Source organism: Lactuca serriola, chromosome 8 (genome assembly GCF_051521515.1).
Source record: "Lactuca serriola cultivar US96UC23 chromosome 8, Lser_US96UC23_V15, whole genome shotgun sequence".
In the NCBI taxonomy this organism is placed as follows: Eukaryota; Viridiplantae; Streptophyta; class Magnoliopsida; order Asterales; family Asteraceae; genus Lactuca; species Lactuca serriola.
This window is the reverse complement of record NC_136415.1, coordinates 167,371,346-167,391,835: the sequence shown is the minus strand read 5'-3', so window position 1 is coordinate 167,391,835 and position 20,490 is coordinate 167,371,346. Positions and strand designations below refer to the sequence as shown.

Here is a 20,490-nt window from a genome sequence, read left to right as displayed (position 1 = left end):
ACTGCAATGAAACTCGAATCCAAGCAAAGCCCCTTGCTCCAAGCCTCTTACCCTTCAAGATTTCCTCAACAATTGTTTCTCCAAGCTTCCAAATGCACTTGATCGACTCACACACGAAGGTTAGGGTTTCTGGACTTGAGGATGAGTAAGGAGGCTGAGGAAATGGATGTTATGTTCTTTATATAGGGCTCAACCCCCGAGAATTAGGGTTTTCTCCACTCAGCGCCTTCTCGCCGAGTCCATCTTACTGACTCGCCGAGTCGGCCACTTTACACGCGACCAAGCCGCGACTCTACTCGCCGAGTCCACTCATGGACTCGCCGAGTCGCTCTTTCCCAATTTACTCTTTTAGCCCTTCAACTCTACTCTTGATATTTTGGGATGTTACAAAAAATATAACTTTAAATATAAATTGATAATTAGTCGACAGAGTCTGAATGAAGATTGTAATACTCATCGATATGAATTTTTGTAAAACATTAAATTTTCGCATACACAGAAAGCGTACGTGGTGCGTACTAACAAGAAGACGCGATTGAGGCAGATTTTGAAACATATCACAATGCTAGAGGACCAACATCAACTGTTCAACGCGACGCACCTAGAAGGAGGCGTTTCGTGCCCCTTTACTCCTATAATTACCAGCTCATTTGTTTTAATTTCTCTCACACTTCATGTCTCTTTCTCTTTAATATGTTTTTCCCACCCTTGAGTCTAACTTTTCCAGACTTTTAAGCACCTTAGTTAGGTTCTGAAGCTCTAGATATCCTTGTGAAATAGAGCCTTTGGTTTCAAATTTCTACCTACAAAATTTCATATTTTCATTACAAATTCGTGTAAGTTAAGGTGCACTTAAGATGCTTCAAGTGTGACTTATATTTATACTCATAGTAGTTATTATGAATCTTTAGATAAGATTTATTAATGATTCCAAGTCAAAATATTTGTTGATCTACTTAAGGGAAAGATCCAGGCTAAATTTAGTGAGGTGTTTCAAGTGGGATTTCCAAAGAGTATACTCTGTATACCAAACTAACCTTACATCCAATATGATATTACTTGGTCGTTCCTTATCATCTATAGATAAGTATTCATTGGGATTATTGAGGAATCTAGATTATCGTGATTATAGTCACAAGGAATATAAGACTAAGAATTAGTGATGTTCATACTTAGGTCATATTAAATAAAAAACTAAGATGTTAGGCAAAGTGCTGCCTAAACCATTAGTTTTCCACCTAAGTCAGGTGAGAACATAGTCCCTTTCATGAACATGACTTTAATACAAGTATTAATTAAAGTATTAAATATATGTCGAGAGTGTATGTGTTAACTATATGCTTAGTGCTTGGAATATCTGTTAAATTCATATTTGATGATATATGTTATACGAACCAAATATGCTTCTATATAAGAGTTAGTATTAGATGTTGATTACGAGCATTGTAGTTTTTCCCATTAAGGAGATAAGACTATTATAGATACATAGCTCAAATAAGTTTGATATTCGGTGGTCTCATTCAAAATGTGTGTAAGTTAGGAATAGATAGTTTAGATCTTTTCTGTTAAACTATCAGGTGTTGATGTACAAATTATGTACTTGAGTACAATATAGTATTCTTTTTGGATCAATAGAAATGATGGGCCCAGATCAGGCAACTATAACGATATGTTTGGTCGTCACCCAGAGAAAGATGACAACACTTGATCATTTTAGACAATGTTGTGAGTTATGTTTCTAGTTTGGGTTCATAACCCACATATGTTGATGTAATGGGATACCATATTCATCAAATACTCTGATGGCAAAAGTACCTTTATTACTTACATCGAGCAAGAAGCTCCTAGTTGTGTAATCAAACCCTTACTCTAAACGATTCAATAGGTGAGATAATTCTCCTTGATAATCGTGGACTAGGATCTATGAGGATCGATTGAGATGGGTATGTATGAGTGTAAGGTTTTATAGATACTCATGTTTGAGTTATATCTATATTGTTTGGTAACAGTTGGTTTTGTAGGTTTGAGAATTAAGAAATATTATCATAATAATATTGTTGGATTGAAATCTCTATGTATGTCACCCAGTTTCCCAATCTTACCCACTCGGTCTGTATGCATCATAGATATCGATGATTACGCTGCTGGAACTTCAATGGGATGCTGAGTGGATAAGAGACAACATGCAATAATGTTCATGAACATTAGGTTTTTACATTGTAACTTGTGTATTATATCGATTCATGACATCCTTAGGATTTTATTTGAGACAATTACCTGTATTAAAAAAGATTTTGATATAATGGAACATTCTCCAAATAAAGTTTTATGATTTTTTAAAGGGTAGAGAAAGTTCTTTTTGGGTTCTGAAAATTAGGAGATGTCACATCTATTTTTTAACTTATTATTATTATTATTATTTTTATGTTTTTGTGTTTTACTTTATGTACATTTTTCTATGTATAGTTCAGGTCCCATATAATACATTTCCTTTGTTAAATTTAAAATAAAAAAAAAACAATTTTTTTATGTTTATTTTATATATGTGTCGCTATATATTCGAGATGGTCAACATTTCGATGTATGCAACGTAAATTGAGAATTTTATTTCATTAATTAAAAAAAAGGCTTACTTTTTTTTGTGTTTGTTATTTTAAATTCGAGGTCATCTACGATATAATGTATTTTTTTTTAATGATTTTGTGCTTATTTTAATGTATGTGCTTATTTTTTTTATGTGTGCTTATTTTCTTAGTACAAAAAAATATGCACGAAAACATAAAAAAATTACGTCAAAACTTAGACGAAACCAAATTTATGTCGACACGTAAATAGAAAAAGCAAGTAAGTTTTTTTTTTCAATTAATGAACAAAATTATTAAATTTGCATTGAAATGTTGATCACCTTGAATTTATATCGACACAGATAAAAATAAGAACGTAAAATTTAGTTTTTGTTTAAGTTAATAAATAAAAAAAATTTACATCTGAGTCGACTAATATGTAGGAAACGAAAATAAGCATAAAAACATAAAAAAAACAATTACGTTGAAACATAGACAAACTCGAATATAATAAATTTTTTTATTTAACAAACACAAGTGATTATATGTAACCCGACTTAAACGTATGAAACGTAGATAAAATTAAACAAAAAAATGTACACAAATTATGTCGAAACGTAAACAAACTCGAATTTAAATTGACACATGCATAAAAAACAAGTATTTTTAAAAATAAAATTAATGAACGGATCTTCTAAAATTATGAAGAAACATTAATCACGTGTTCTTAGGTTGACTAACGAAAATTAATATGAAAAATTATATATATATATATATATATATATATATATATATATATATATATATATATATATATATATATATATACTCGGAGGGATAACTATTAAAGTATTAATGTTTACAAAATGAAGGGTGATAACAAGGTAAAAATGGTGGAAAAGCAACAAACTGATAAACATAAAATATAAACAAAATTACATAAAAACTCAGACTTCACTATTTTAAAAAATGTAATTACTTTCACACTAACGGATGATAGTGCTAGCAAAAATATCATTAATGCAAATGTATCAAACCACATGAATAATATGCTTTAAAATAATTAATAAAGACTAAGTTTTTGATTTTTAATATACATAAAAACCTATTATGTAATTTTGTCTTATTGTAATCATGATTTAGATAACCTACAAATGAGGAAAGTGACATCCTGTCATATCCCATGAAAAGTTACATCACGTCATATCCCAATGCCCCACGACATTGGAGAAAGGTTTCATGATAATAAAGATAAGAATATTTTTATTCAAGATGGATACAGAAAGTCTAAATTAGGTAAAACAAAGGAACACAAAAACTACACATTACAATGTGATCGAACAAAAAGTACATAGAGCTAAACAAAGGCTAAAAACACACTATCATATTCTAATAGGGTGCCACTAAAAAATTCCTACATAACGGGACATGTGTGTGTGAATTTGTAATTAGCATTTAGAAGTTTGATCTAATTTTAATATTTCAATAAAGCTTAAACTACTTTCCAAGCAAAGACTCCATGATAAATTTACTATACAGAAAAGTTGAAATTTTAGCTTTCATAAACATAAGATAATACGCCGTATTCTCATATCAATCGTAAAAGAAATGAAAGAAAAAACAAACATCAAAACTATAAGCACACATAGAAGATCATCCATAATGTGAGGGCTAATAAAAAGAGACTTCAAATATGTTTCGATTTTTTTTTTCTTATCATCTTCCTGCATACTTACAAGAATAAAGATGTATAAGGACGACAAAAATGGTCATTGTAGGGTACAAAGTCGTCACTGTAGTGTACAAATGTCAGGGATGACATCTCAACATAGGCATCGTCGCTTTACCTTGGTCGATTCACCTTATTTAGTCATTGTCAAAGCCTTTGTCGCAATAGGTACACCTAAAGATACAACAACTCATCCATATAGGAACACCTATAGCAACGAATTGTCGTCGCCATAGGTGTTGGACACAATTTGCTTCTTTTTCCTCATATTTGTTTAATTTCGCAAAAATTTTTACATAAAATAGGACAAATGGTAAATTAAATTCTAAAATATTTCGAATATCATAAATCAAAAGTTTTAATATATCTTATAGAACTGGTTTACCAAAACCGAAGAACCTAATTTGAAATTGTTTAGATGCTTCATACAACACAATCAATCTATCATTTAATCAAATTCATTAGAACTATTTTCTTAGTCATCACTTTCACCTTCTTCATTTTCATTGAAATTGTTGTGGTTGGGAGTTTGGCTTTTGAGATAGGAACATTGGCTACATTTTTCACCTTTCTTCCAACACCTCTTGTTTGATCACTTCTTTCTCTAAAGGCAAGCTTAAGACATTCTATTTGAATACACCTGTTAAAACTATGCAAATAATAAGAATACCAATTCCTAATTTTGAATACAACTACAATATATGCAATTTATTTTAAATGTAGAAAATAATTCTTGTGAAACATCCAAAATACTAATAAAAATTTTATTTTTGAAACCACCAAATCCATACAACGTTTGTTCAAAGTCAATCATCGTAAAAATGTATTTTAACCATTACTGTGAAATGATAATAATTATTGCAGTAAAATCTTCAGGGGATGTTGTGGAGTCAAGTCTGGCCCATCCCTTTGGAATTGAAAGTACACGAAAATATTCAAACCACAAAAACATAAGAACAAAGCTTAATGAGTCCCTCAAAATACAACATACCACACATATCAGTGGGCCTAGCCCTGGGGGTGTATTCAACCCTTATGTTCACTACTAGAAAAACAGCCTTTTACGACGCTCATTGCGCGTCGTAAAAGGCTCAGATGAAGCGCAAATGCGCGTCAAGGAAGGCCCTGTCATAAAGAGAGACGACGTGCTTTTGCGCGTCGTCTATTAGACGACGTGCTTTTGCGCATCGTCTATTAGACGACGCACATTTACGACGCTCATTTACGACGCGCAATTACGACACGCGTTTACAATACGCAATGCGTGTCAAGGAAAGCCCTGTCATAAAGGAAGACGACACGCATTCGCGTGTCGTAACCTTACGACGCACGTGTTAATGACTCACAATGCGTATCAAGAAAGCCCCTGTCAACATAGGCCATGTCATAAATGAAGATGACACACATTTTTGCGTATCATAATTTTAAATGTTTAAAAAATATATTCTTTATAGATTTACTTATTTTCAAATTAAATTTGTATTTAATTTTTCATAATAGAAAATAAAATATCATATACAAAAAATAGAATCCATTGCATAAATTTAATGTCATACAATTCTATTTCTTATAATATATAAATTTGCATCTAATCTACTATGTACATCAAATTCCAACTAAGTAACTTCACTTGCAGGAGGCATCAACTCCATGCTTCAAATCACTAATAGAATAATAACAAACTGCACCTAGATGGCAAATTTGGACCTGGTTTATCTCGTCTTTATTATAATTGAAACTCTCCAACGGCTTCCATGAGGCAAGCTGCAAGACGAAGCTCAACATTGTCACCTCTAAAGAATAACCATGGAACAAGTAAGTTCATTCTTTATGTAAATCAACCCAACAAGTATGGGTGTCAAATAAAACCTAACAACTATATATATATATATATATATATATATATATATATAACCTTTTAAGCATGTTTGTGTGACAACATATTTATTTAGCTTTAATAGTAAAATAATGATTTAAAATTGAACTTACCTCAAGTGATGGAAGCACTACTACAGAAACAGCCTTTTACGACGCATTCATTCAACCCAACCTACACACACTTACTGTGTCCTGTTGTTTTATGCAGCCCTCGCTTGGATGAAATAAGGGTGTGCCTATTCCAATAAAAGAATATATACTTTGTCATATTTACTCATGATTTTATAAAATTAGGTTTTTTAAATAAACATTTATATTAAAAAAATTAACAAAAATAAAAGTAACGTAACCATTGTTTCTTTTGCTGTGAGCCTATCCTGATGATCATAGAGAAGGAGTTTCCTTTCTTTTGTTGTGAGCCTATCCTAATGATCATAGAGAAGGAGTTTCCTGCTATGCCTGATGACAAAATAATATAGTACTTTAGTATATGATATCGATTAAATCTTAATATTATAAGTTTTTAGTTTTTTAAAGATTAAACATTACCTTCTAACAAGAGCTTCAAGCTGAGGTTCAAGTTGTAACTGATATTTGTTCAAATATGCTTTTATTTCATCAGTCTCAAGCACTTATTTTCAGTTCACAAACTTTATTAAATTATTAATTCTTGCATTACTACTTTTTTAAAAGAAAAAAAAAATATTACCCTAGCAATTTTCACAAGCTGATCCTGATTGTCATGCCCATAAAAGAAAGGTTCCTTGCGAAATATCTGCATCAAAAGTTAAACTGTTGAGCTGGATTTATTAAAAATAATGCGATGTCAGCAGTATAATATAAAAAAAATATATACCATTAATTCCTACAAACATGCAACTGAGGCTCCATATTTCTAAAAAATATACCATTCCTGCAAACATGCAAATCAATATGAGTTTTCTCAATTCATGATCAATCATCACATTATGAGGATAAACATCTCTGTGCTCGATTCCTTGTGAGTGACAATAATCCAATGCCTGCAACCCGACATAAGAGACTAGTACCAACTTCAAAAATTTTACCATTTTACCCTTCTCACCAAATCCCATGATAAAGATAAAGTTAGCTTCAGAAACTCATAAATGTAATATCAAATATCATAATCTGTTAATGTTGGATACAGGACCTTGAAAATAATGTGCTCCTTAACAGGATAAATATATAAGGATATAAGGATGCACTGATTTGTTTATTCAAGGAATGGAATCAAAGCAAAACATTGTTGGCATGACATGGGTCTAAACAAAGGAAAGTAAATATGTGATCAAAAGTCAAATTTTGTCTTATTGTATCCATATAAAGGGCTAACATGGGTCTGAACAAAGGAAAGCTAACTTGATCTTCACGTGCTTGGTACTTTCAGGTCTAGACAAAAACAAGTTATAGGCTAACAAGGGTATTATGGGTATTTTCTGATTTATGCTATGGACTTTTCAAATAATTTTTTTTTTCATCATGTCTTGGAAACCGAAGAAAACAGACCAAATGTATATCAGGGGCATATTGGTCTTGTCTTCAATCTTGTTCATGTAAGCTAGAGGCGGAAATAAGAAAGTTTTGGAAAGCAATAACCAAGAGTAGCTACAGGTCTGAAAAGTAGTGAATATCATAAAAGTATGCAGTAAGTCATATCTTCAGTCTGATGAAAACAGAAAAGGAGGTATAGGGGTAGTTTGGTCAACCAAGTTACATGGTTCAAAATTGTTACGACCCTCATTATGTTTAGGGTCGTGATTATCACGAAAGAGAAAGGAAACCACTGTTTCGGATTTTTGGTTTTACCATGATAAAGAGAAAATGGAAATAAATAGCAATATTTTGAATTGGTAATGGTGTCCTTGGTAAATTTGCACATAGGTCACTATATGAAGAAATTTGTAGCATTTACACTTTTCTTAATTAAATTTGAAAAGTCATGAAATTATGACATTGATGGCATTTTGTTTGTATGGAAGAGGTATGAGAACGAATGTAATGGAAATATGAATTTTTAATTATTTACAAATATGCCCTGAATGTGGCCGAAATCTAAGAGATATGTATAAATTTCATTTATATAGGACCTAGGAAGAAGTGGGAAAGAAGAAAGATTACCAGGTGAATTCCTGATGGCCTATTATCGAGTCTCTCTTAACTTATTTGCTGGTGCTGCCAGACATATTCTGAAAGAAATATATTTTTGCAGCCTTGCTCACACTTGAATAAATAAGCACATACAATTGATTGGTTTTGGATTACCTTGGACTTTTTTTTCTGTCGTTTCCTAGGGTTCCTCCCATAAACCTTAAATTCAAAGTTTTCTCTTATCATATCCTCTCTTGCTCCCATTTTCTTGTCTTGCTCTCAAATGAAGAAACAAACATGACAAGCATTTCAAATATTTGAATTTTATCGATCGGTTTTAAAGGTCCTAAAATCGACCGACGCCCCTCGGCCTCTCCCCCTCTTAACTTAAGATGAATCCTGAGCTCCAATTATCGAACTTGTTAACTGCTTCCAGAAAAATATATATATATATATATATATATATATATATATATATATATATATATATATATTATGTAGAAATAAGGCTATAGTTTAAGAAGATAAGTAGCTACATAAAATGAGAAAGTTTTACCAAAATCACATAACAAAGACAGAAACTGAATCATATTTGGAAAATAAGAGACGGACTAACAGCAACAACGTTTGATTAAAAAAAAAACCTTTCAAAATACAGCTAGGAATAAAAGAAATTAGGGTTCTAGCCCTCATTAAGTAAATGGGAATTAATCAACTCTTTAGGGCTGTGATTATCACGACCCTCATTATGTTTCCTCATATATGTATATATATATATATATATATATATATATATATATATATATATATATATAAGGGTATAATTTAGAATACCATATGATAAGCTCGGATAACCATCAACCTAACATATTCTCCAGCAGCTCTAACATTTGGTTGCAAAGAGAAAGAGTCAAATTAGGTTATGGTACATAGCATGTCCCCCAAATTCTTGAACATTTCCTGCAAGATATGTTTTTATGTTGCTCTCAGCTTAAAAAAGAAAAGTCAACAAAAATATAATTTGGAATTGTAAGTCAAAATTAGAAAGATTTGATTACCTGATACCCCTGTGCCTGTTGGGTAGGAGCAAAAGGATGCATATCTGCAAAGGTTGGCCATGTCACAGGCATCATCTCTGTAGTTGCATTAAGCTTCATGGTGCAAGATCCCAGAGAACATCCTGAACCTCCGCCATGAGAACGCACTTCAGCTGCCGCCGTTATTTCGCCAACTCCGACCATTAGATGTAATCATGTGTGCAGATACTTACGTTATCAAAGATAGGAGCAAAGGCAAGAGCAGATGAACCTGGTACAGAAAACCAGAAGGGTGATTATTGTTTTCCAGAGAGAGAGAGAGAGAGAGAGAGAGAAAAAGAGAGAGAGAGAGAGAGAGAGAGAGAGAGAAAGAATGGACCTCAGGAATGATGCCCTCGGTCATTGCCCAAGCCAATCAGATACGAAATTAAGGGATTTGAGCACAGTGGGTCGGTCCTGGTACCCATAGTAGATGGAGTAGGGTTGACAGGAGGTGGATCCAGGACTTAGAACCCCAATCGCCAACATCGTGAGTGTAAGAAGTCGCGGTCGTCGGCATAGGTGTGTGAGAGCGTAAGGAGTCTCCAACACTATTAGGATGAAACTTGATTAATTTTGTGGAGGTCTCCCATAAAAGCCCTAACTGGTTGATGGAGGCATTGATTGTTGATGATTTTGGGCCGGTAGGGTTTCATCGAGTGTGGTAGTACCAGGTGGGGGAGGATAAGATAGCTTCGAAGAAGGTCACAACTCACAAATCTAGAGCAAGGAAGAAGGAAGACATCGTTGTGAATTCATGGTGGTTGTGTCTAGGGTTAGAGAGAAGGAGGAGGGAGAAAATGTCTCTCTGTGCGATTTTATGAGAGATAAGGAGATTGCTTCAAAATTTAAGAATTTTCTAATTTTAGAGGATCCCTCTTTAAAAACGCGTGTTTAAATGAAAAAATATAAGGCGACATTTATAGACGACACCCATTTAATTTAGGTGCCCTCCGTGTTTGTAATTTTTTTTTGTGGGACAATAATTTTAGGGCACGCAGAAATGCGTATCCTTTATCCTTCAAATTTTGGAAGGCTGACACTACTTTTAAGAACACACACAAACGAGTATCCTAAATCAACGAGTGTCATTAAAGGGTATTTTTCTTGTAGTGGTTAATGATATGATCCAACAATAGTCTTATAGTCACTTTCAAACTACATCTTAATCGTAGCCTAAATGTCATGATCTAATTATGGTTTTACATGCAAGTCATAAAGATAAAAAAAGTGTTGTGATCAAACCATTGTCTTTCATACAAGTGTTGTGATCCAAGTACATTCCTTCATATAGGTGTTATGATCCAACCATAAACTTTCATACATGTGTTATGATCCAACCATAAACTTTCATACATGTGTTGTCCAACCACCGTCTTTCATGCAAGAGTCAGAAAGACAATATAGCAACCTACATAATATAGTGAGAAGACTCACCTTGCAGACGTAGTCAACAACTAACATCTCTCACATTACTGAATCAGATGTTATACACCTCCTGATAAACCATACAAGTTAAACTGTAAGTCCACCTTCTAAAACTATCTAAATGGGAAAAAGTCAACCAATCCATAAAGTCAACTTCAATGAGTCTCCACGTTGTGGCCTCCTATTGGCAACGTCGTAGTCGAATAGCGAAAAAATAGTCGGACATCCCCTAGTAGCCACGTCGTGGTGGCCAAAATGTCACAACATGCAAACTGGATCTCGATAGCTTAATGGATTAAGTTGTTTTCCTTCCACTTGAATATATCCAAAGCCTAGATCTAGTCCTTCCCAAGGTCTTGATGGATAAGAATTCCAACTTTATCCACTACAACATTCCAATAAGTCAAGATCTCAAAACCTAGGTCCTAATTGACAACTTAAGGCTTAAACTTAGCCATTAAGAACTTAATAAACAAGGTCATAACACCATGACTTGTAGAATGATTTCATGCACCCAAATCATCATAAAAATGGACGCTTTATGGACATGCATGTTCAATGCATGTCTCTTGCAAACTATGTCAAAGCATGGATGATGCGATCTTAAATTTGTACATGAGAGAAAATACATTATATAACTCTAAATCTGGAACATATAACCCCAAAAGGACCTCAAGGATCCATAAAGTTGCCAACTTTATGGAATCCATTCCTCCAAAAATCCACAACATAAATAAAAAGGGACAAGAAACCTGGTTTTAGAAGCTTGCAACATAAAGCTTAGATCTTGACCATTTACAATGGTCCATAAATGTGCTATAAGAAGATGATTAGGCTTGCAAGCAGAATCTATGAGTGCATGGAGCTTCCTTCTCCTTCAAGATGCCAACAACAGGAACAATAACTTCAGGAACTCAACAATTGGAGGCTAGATCTGATTGGGGTTAGAAACGAAGGTGTTGGAGGTTGATGGTGTGAAAACCCTAATGCTCACTTTCCATAAAAAGGGACTAAAGTCTAAAAATTAGGGTTTTGTCTTCAGATAACTGCCACGTCGAGGCCTAATATTTGCCACTCCGTGGGGCACAAAATTGATTCGCGATCTCTTCGGCCATGCCACGTCGTGGGGACACATCTCCGACGTTATAGCCATTAAAACTCATGAATAATTTATAAATTAATTATACCTGGAATTCTGAATGTTACAACTCTCCCACTCTTGAATCAGACTTCGTCCTCGAAGTCCACTATTGTAAATAACTTTGGGTAATGCTCCTTCATCTTCTCCTCTTGTTACGATATCCAATCCAAACCCTTCTAGTGCTGCAATTTCACTTTTACCAATCCCACGACGTTGTTGTGAAAGATCTTTGTCATCATGTCGAGGATCATAATTGCTCTCTCTACGTAATGTAGGCGCTCATCAACCTGAATTTTGTCTAAGAGAACCACTATGGAATCATCAGCCAAACAGTTTCGTAGTTAAAAGAAATGAAAAGTTTTGTGGATTTGATTAAGCTCATCAGGGAGATCCAACCGATACCGAACCTTGCCCAACTGGGCAACAATTCCGAAGGGCCCAATATATATGGGGCCTAAATTTCCCCGCTTCTAGAACTGGATGAAACCTTTCAAAGGGGACACCTTTTGAAACACAAAATCTCCGACCTGAAACATGAGTTTCGAACGTTACTGGTTAGCATAACGCTTCTGGCGACTTTGTTTAGTGTTCAACCGATTTCACACTTGTTGTATCATCATAGTAGTCTTGAACACTCCTCGGTATTCCTAAGACTCGATGTCTGACCTCGCCCTAACAAACTGGGGTCTGATGTCTCCTCCCATACAACATCTTGGAGGGAGGTCGAACAATACTGGCGGTATAATTGTTGTTATAAGAGACTCGGCCAATGGAAGATATGTTGGATTAAGTGTCTAAGCTCATAACTATAATTGGTATGTATTTGACCCGAGAGTAGCATGGTCCATTACGGGTTGCATATGCATTACGGTTACATATGCACCATAGGAGTGTTATATTGCTTAAAACGTAACAGTTGTATCAGAGCCTAAGATTGTTTTCTATTATATTTGATGCTTGTTAATTTTCAAAGCTAAAAAAACTGATTTTCTAGCCTCTGACTAATGAACTTACCGAGTCCATGAACTGAATCGACGAGTCCACTCAGTAAAAGGGCAACTCGACGATTCATGATCATGCACTCATCGAGTAGAGGCTTCCGGCTGTAGAATTTCGAGTTTTTGGCCAAAATTGGATTAGGATCATTACCAAAATTGGATTAGGATCATTACCACAAAATTGGATTAGTATTGATGATCCTCATCCAATTAAAGGAAAATTGTCAAATTTTAAGATATAAGATAATTATTTGTATGATTTGATATGAATTGCCTTGCTATGAGTTAGGTTAGATAAATCATGAATTATATGATAATTTTAATTTTTGGAATTGATCTAAATGTTTTATTGACTTCCATAAGGTTACTGCCTATAAGGGGGTATAAGGTTATTGCCTATAAAATGGTGGTTTAATGGGTGTCCACTCTCACCCACTGCTTCATTGGCTAGTGGAGGGTCGTTAGCCGAACGGGTAGGATAGGACATTAATTCTCATTAAAAGTATAATAAAAATACCAAGTAACTAAACACTTATAAATTCCCAATCTTAGTTATTTAGGAAAAATGTGAATTTGATGCTAACCCATGAAATTGCACATTACACCTTATTAGTCGTTAGTGGAGTGTGTGTGGCTAACCGGCATACTAATATAGGACTAATGAATGATGGAAATGGGTAGCTCGGTGTTAATCATGGATCAATGGAGCGTGTGTGGTTAACCGACACATTGATTGGATGATTTGTAACATTAAGTGTACCAAGCTAATTTGCATTGTTTTCCACACCTTGTTTGTGATCAACGACATCCTAGTCACAAACTTGAAGGGCATAATCGAGAATTAAACATGCTATTGAAAAGTTTAATGAATCTCAAAGAATCTAGAAATTTCAATTCATTTAAGACCTAAGATTATTTTTCGTTTTTCATGGTGGAAATTCATAAATCGTCATTTATCTACCTTCAAATATGTTGTAATTGGATTACGGCATCCCTGTTCCGAATTGTAAAATATTGTGTTGGGTCCTAGCCTTAGTATTTCATGTTGGGTGTTATATTAAGGACTTAAATCAACTAACTTGAATTTCTCCCATGTAGATGTCTTGTTCAGACAATTATGGTCTTCCCGAATCTTTTGGAAAAAGCTTTCCACATGAACATGATATTCCTCAATATCACACTTCACTTCCTCCACCACCTCCAATAATTCTCCCTAACCCACAAGTGCAAAGACTTGAAAAGTTCAAAGTCACTCAATCCCTATTGGCTAGCAAACACCAAGATGGATGGTCTGTGTGTGCATATTTCTTGGAGATGAAGTCACACATTGACATGTTGGGAGCCTTAGGAGTTATTGTGTCGAAGAAGTTAGCTGTTGACTGGGTTCTTTAGTCACTTCCTACGTCATATAGTAAGTTCATTAAAGATTACTATATAACAGACTGCGACATGTCCCTTATCAATCTTACCTATTTGCTAATTGCTACTGAATCAGCAATGATTTGGCGCACCAGTAAAGCAAATTTGATTGGAAGATCTACTTCCCAAACATCCATGGACATTGACAATAGAAACATTGGAAGTCCAGAAAATATTTCTCCTTCCAAGGGAAAGGGAAAGGCTAAGTCTGACATTGTCGCGTGTACCATTCCAAAAGAGTATGTTTGTTTCTATTGCCAAGAGAAGGGGCATTGGTTGCGAAGCTGCCCTGACTACCTAAAGGACCACAAGGATGGTAAAGTCAAAATGTATGACTCTGCTTCAGGTAAGTCAACTATCTAACTCAATTAAGTTCCTATTTGGAGATTCTTAATACATGATGTGATAAAATTACATTTTCATGTTTTGTAGGATCAAATGAAGCTTAAAGGAAAAGCATGTTGACTCTTATCGCAAAGAGATGGATGTCGATCGCATGGTTCGATGATTGGATTTTTGAGTTGACGCTAGGAGTTATGATAAATTGCTTAGGAATATGTAGTAACATAGTTTTCATTTATAAGGATAAATTTATCCGCATTTTATAAATAAAGATAATTTTTGAATTTTATCTTGTTTTATATTTCCTTGGAATGGCATTTGTGAAATTTGGTGTTTATACATTGTTAGCAATATTGAAAATGGATTTGACTGTTTCGTTTGTGATACTATCATAATTTACCAAATAAGGAAAGATTCTCATCACCAAGTCTCAGTTGTGTAGAAACTTGGAATCATGCAACTTGTATTGTATGATGAATGACAACCTTCGTCTTTGGCAAATTAAGACTAATTCCTTGTTCATATGTATATGTGAGTCAAGTGAAGGAGTAGGGGATCGGGTACACTTGGTTGTGCGATGGTTAGGTCCACCACAAAGAACGATAAGACTATTCGTTATGTTTTACTAAAATTTTAGTATATATGGTTATACTTACAAGATTAAGTGTAATTCTAAATCATTGAAAAAATTTCAATGTATAGCAGAATGAATAAGAAGAATCAAATTAGGCAGAAAGATAAAAGTTTCTCCAATCTTATAAGAAGGGAGAATACTTGAGTATCGTGTTTTATGATCATTTTAGTGATTATGGAACCATATCACAGTTGATCTTGTAAGTGCACTTGTATGGATAAGAAGAGGAATCGGGAATTGTTGAAATGGTTAAATCAAAAGGTGAATCATACTTCATTCCAAAATCAAGTCTTAGATTCTACTCCAAGATCGAGCCTTGAGTGACATAATCTTAAGAAAGGTTATAACACTTATCAAATTTAGAATAAAATTTTTCTTACCCTTGTACATTTGAAATTGGTAAGTTGTGATATCTTTGATAAAACAAAGACCAACTAAGACCAATTATATGAAGTGTTATTCTTGATAAGAATTCGCACTAACTTTTGAATATTTGTTTGTCAAGGACAAGAGTATCTTATATGTCAACAGGTCAGTGGGAGTCTTAAAGATCATGAAAAGTTTCAAGACATAATCAATGGTAAACCTATTATTAATCACTAGCGCACGACTTGAGGTTTGTAACCTATCGTGTTGACATATTCTTGTTTTTGTGCCCATTTCAGTTATAATTGACTATGTGTGTGAGTTCTATGAGTGCTCAATTGTTAGCATAACAACTTGCAAGCAATGGTAGGTGGAAAGAGATCAACATTGAACAAGTTCACTCCATATGAGTTTGGATTTGTCACTAACCTTATCTTGTGACTATGGTTGTGACAAATTCACATGGATAGGAACACACACACCATTAAATCTAAGTATCATAAGGTTTCTCTCCAATTCATGAAAATGATTGTGAGGAAACGCTTTCGCTAAGTAGATTTTAAGGAGATAGCAATTGTCATATTTGCATTCTCAAATTCGATTATAATTACAACATCCCTCTTCATAGTTCGAATTGTGAGAAATGGCAAAAGGTCTAAAACTTTGACACTTATTGCTCTAAGTTCTAAAATTGTTTAGACACACATGTGAGCTATCTAAGGAAAGGTGTATGAGTTTGAGAAGCCTAGATAAAGTCTTATCGAAGCATTTTGTATCAGAAATTTGAGCCTTGGTAAGAAAGTCAACGAGTATTGATTTCTAGAAGTCCAACTGATTATGGGTACATGGCAAAGCTAGTGGGAGCATAAGTTTTATGCTATTAAGATAATAATTATTATGCTAGTGGGAGCATAATTATTATGGTAAGTGTTGTGAGTTAGCAATGTTAATTATTGAAAATAAAGGTTTCAATTTGTAAAGTTGTAGGGTTTGAAAGGTTGTTTTGCTATAATTAAAGGAGAGGAATTCATACTTCATTTCGAATCTAAAAGCTTAGATTGACATTTTAATCAAATTTAGTCAAGGACATATATGAAGGTAAAGTATCAGGTCTTTATGTAAGACATTATGAATCGTGTCCCATATGCTTCAGATATATAGGATCGATTGCATGTGCTATAATATTCTCATGTTCTAATTTTCCAAATGTCTAGGACATTAAGAGGGAAAAAAGGACTAGAACCGGATTAAATAAAATATGTTTTATTTATATTCAATAGTTTTGAGACCATATTGGATTCGATTATTCACGTGTTTCACATTGCATGTTGTGACTTCCTGAATAATAAGATGATTCAAACTATCCACTGTCGATCATACTTTGGAAGTAGGTATTGAGGCAAGACTGTCATGAATCCATCTGTAGATTGTCTAAAGGGTTAGACATAGCACAACTTGCTGCAGTATTCATGAGTACTCCTATAATAATATTTGAGTATTGGATTAAACCCACGCTCATTTGAATCACTTCATGGATTTTATCACGAGTGATTGTGAGACGATAAGATCTTATATTCTTGAAACCAAGACATGTGAGTTGCAGTTTACAAGTCGGTTGCACATTGACATATGTAAACGCACTCGTAACTTGGTGTTATAAAACATATTGTTGTGTGTGATTTGATGATAAATTACAAGCAATCATTTGAGTTGATTTTTATCCATTCCTTTTACCCAATGTGGGATAAAAGTGATATTTGTGGGATCCTCGATGATTTAGTGATGGCACCCTAAGCGCTTGGCCAAGCCGATTTGATTTGTTCAATTATTCAGTAGTCATAAATTGGAAATTGGGAAAGAATAGCTGGATAGAGAGAATGATTATAATTCATGGCTTAGTCCATGTGATATCTTGTAGAAAGGAGGAATATATGATCCCTTATCTAATGGGCGCGTCATTAACTAGATCGGAGTTCGACCGCGGATTTTAAGAGCTACGACTGCTAGTTGGTGTTTAAGTCGTACATGCAGTTATAGTTATTAGACTTATCCAAGTGGGAGACTGTTGGATTAGGTGTCTAAGCCCATAACTATAACTTGTATGTACTTGACCCAAGAGTAGCATGGTCTATTTCGGGTTGCCTTCACCGGGACAATTTGATATGATGGATATTATAGAAAGAGGTTCTTTATGATTTACTAATATATTATAAGTATAATATATTTATTGAGAAAGCATATTATTTAATTAGTATTGATCAAGAATTATTGTGGAATTAATTTAGTGATCAAATGAGACTAATTAAATTAACGGGGACTAATTATGTAAACTAGTGATACATATGGTTTGGGCTATTGATCCATGATGGGCTAAGTTTGTGTAAGAATCCCTATAGAGTTAGTCCACAAAAGTCTTGGATCATAAGCCTAAGTGTATGAATTAGGGTTACATGTGACTCTCCCATTCTACACTATATATGTAACCCCTTTATGCACAAAATTGACACACTAGTGATCTTGGAGATGCTATAGCTGAATTTTGGTGCCTAAAAACTCTCTCTCAAAGTCCTCCTTTGTTCGTGGTGTTTGTGACTTGTTTGAGAGGTCACATTTGAGGTGCTAAGTTCTTAAAGGCCAAGTACGTCAACCTACAATAAACATGTAATCATCTAATCTATTTTTATGATTCAAGTATCAAATTGTATGCTAGTTGTAGGCTTCATGCTTTGGATATTTTATTGCATGTATAACTAGAGAACACTTAGATCCAAAGCATTAGGGTTGCATGTGCACCATAGGAGTGTTATAGTGCTTAAAACCCAACAAGATAAGTATCCAATCTAGCATACATGCTCTAAGCATATACTCGAGTGTTTGACAGTATCGGCATAATAAGTTGTGCTAAATGGCATTTCATTACCTAACTCCTCAAGAAATTTCCTCAAAAACCTAGAGGTGAAATGTACATTACGGTCAGAGACCACTAAAACTAGAACTTCATGACAACCAACTACCTCCTTGATGTAGATATTAGCCAAATTCTCGGTGGAAATGCTCTCAACAATAGAGATGAAATGAGGACTTTTGCTCAACCTATCCACAATGATCTATATAGAATCAACCCCATGTGTCATCCTTGGAAACTTCGTGATAAAGTCCATGGTGATCTCCCATTTCTACATGGGACTGGATAACGACTATATCTTTTCGTGTGGTCTCTGATGTTCGGCCTTGACTTTCTAGAAAGTCAACAACCGCACCACATACCTATTGGATAAGGTTTCTAAGTCCATAACTATTTCTAGGTGTACTTGACCCGACCCGGCATGGTCCATTTGGGTTGCATGGCACCAGGCAATTGGATAGACTAAATGAGAGAAATAATACTTGGAGATTATTAATATATTATAAGTTTTAATATATTAATAATATTATTTGATTAGTTTGATCAAAGAATTAATTTGGAATTAATTAAGTGATCAAAAGATAACTAATTAAATATATGGGTTGATTATGTAAATCATTCATATCTTGTATAGTGGGCTAAGAGGCTCCATGGATTATCAAGTTGGGTTCTACCCATAGGATGCTCCATGGGAGTTACAAACCCATGGGTCATGGAAATGAAGAGTCATGACACATTAGGGTTTACATGGTGTAACCCTAGATGTGTCAACACTATATAAGAGTCCCATTCTCCATGAAATTGGCTACACATAAGAAACTAGAGGGCTTGGCCGATTTCAAGTAATGTGTATTCTCTCAAAAGTCTTTCCAAGAGCATTTGGTGTTGTGTGAAGCATTTGTGGCATCACACTTGGGGTGCTAGGCTCACAAGGTTTCAAGGAACATAAGCAAGCTCAAGGTAAGTTATTCTATCTTTCATTCAATTTAAAAATGTTCCCCATGTATGCTAGATAGGAATATAACCTTGGAATTCAACTTTGCATGATAATTAGACAAACATAGATCCAAGGTTATTAGGGTTGCATGTACACTTAGGAAGTGTTAGAATGCTCAAAACCCATCAGTGGTATCAGAGCCTAGGCTTGTTTGTTTGTTATTTGTGCTTAAAAGTTGAAGAAAGTCGAAAATCTTGCTGTCTGACTGCTGGAATCGCCGAGTCCATGGGGGGACTCGCCGAGTTCACTTGTATCTTCAACCTACTCGCCGAGTAGGTTCATGCACTCGGCGAGTAGGGTCGACAGAGTGCAGAATTTCGACTTTGGTTGCTGGAAATGGATTAGAAACATTACCCTAAACTGTTTTGGTACTTGAAAACTTGTTTTAGATGGTGTAATGTCTTGCTAATTCATTTACAACAACTAGTTATCAAAATTACAAAGTTTTAAGTGTAGTTTTGATTCATGGAAGTGCTTATGTTCATGTTCTTGATCTTATGATGTTTAGATGATCATAGGAATTATTTGTAACCTATGTGGTAGTTTAATTCTTGATCATAATGTGTTTTAATGGAATCGATAACTTGTCCTCAAGTTATGGAAAACCAAAAGTCACTTGGAATAAAAACCATTAAAAGAACACAAGAGTTAGAAAAATGGAGAGTCTTCATTTTTTTACTCTATTAAACTCATAAGTTACAAGAAATGAAAAGTTTTGAAAGTTTACAAAACTTTCCCTCAAGTTTTGGAACAAGTAAAGTCAAGTTAAAACTTTAGTTCCAACCCTTAGAATTTTAAAAGTTAAAATTCAACCCTTATACTTATATTATTATGATTTAATAATTGTATATATGTATAAGAACAAAGTCGTCTTACCGCTAGTACGCCTCATTCACGAAGCCGG

The 20,490-nt window shown here is 34.2% G+C and overlaps 1 pseudogene; it reads right to left on the bottom strand.

Moving 5' to 3' along the window:
- Window positions 1-6,371: 6,371 nt before the first annotated feature.
- LOC145067597 (casein kinase II subunit alpha-2-like) lies at window positions 6,372-8,544 on the bottom strand (annotated as a pseudogene).
- Window positions 8,545-20,490: the final 11,946 nt, after the last annotated feature.